Here is a 914-nt window from a genome sequence, read left to right as displayed (position 1 = left end):
CAGGGAGGCCTGGCGTGCTGCGATTCATGGGATCGCAAAGAGTCGGACACAACTGAGCGACTGAACTGAACTGAACTGAAAATCACTGCAGGTGGTGATTGCAGCCGTGAAATTAAAAGATGCTTGCTTCTTGGAAGAAAAGCTATGACCAACCTGGACAGCATATTAAAAAGCGGAGACATTACTTTGCCAACAAAAGTCCATCTAGTCAAAGCTATGGTTTTTCCAGTAGTCATGTATGGATCTAAGAGTTAGACTATAAAGAAAGCTGAGCATGGAGGAATTGATGCTTTTGAACCGTAGTGCTGGAGAAGACTCTAGAGTCCCTTGGACAGCAAGGAGATACAACCAGTCTACCCTAAAGGAAATCAGACCTGAATATTCATTGGAAGGACTGATGTTGAAGCTGAAATGCCAATACTTTGGCCACCTGATGCAAAGAACTGACTCATTTGAAAAGACCCTGATGCTGGGAAAGATTGAAGGTGTGAGGAGAAGGGGACGACAGAGGATAAGATGGTTGGATGGCATCACTGACTCAATGGACTTGAGTCTGAGTGAACTCCGGGAGTTGGTGATGGACAGGAAGGCCTGGCGTGCTGCAGTCCATGGGGTTGCAAAGAGTCGGACACGACTGAGCGACTAAACTGTGAAGTCACTGTGTTTCCCAGAAGTGTGCAGTGCCTCTTAATCATGCCCTCAATCTCATGAAATGTTGTTGATATTTATTTTTGTAATTATCTGGTTATAATCTGTTCCTGTTTTACTGCGAGAGCAGGGGCTGTGTCTTGTGTTACTCAGCCCTCACATCAGTGACCTCCTCATTTCCACCTCTGCTGCTGCTGCTGCTAAGTCACTTCAGTCGTGTCCGACTCTGTGCGACCCCATAGATGGCAGCCCACCAGGCTCCCCCG

This window comes from Bison bison, unplaced genomic scaffold (assembly GCF_000754665.1).
Source record: "Bison bison bison isolate TAMUID 2011002044 unplaced genomic scaffold, Bison_UMD1.0 scf7180017864498, whole genome shotgun sequence".
NCBI lineage: Eukaryota > Metazoa > Chordata > Mammalia > Artiodactyla > Bovidae > Bison > Bison bison.
This window is presented reverse-complemented; position numbering follows the sequence as displayed.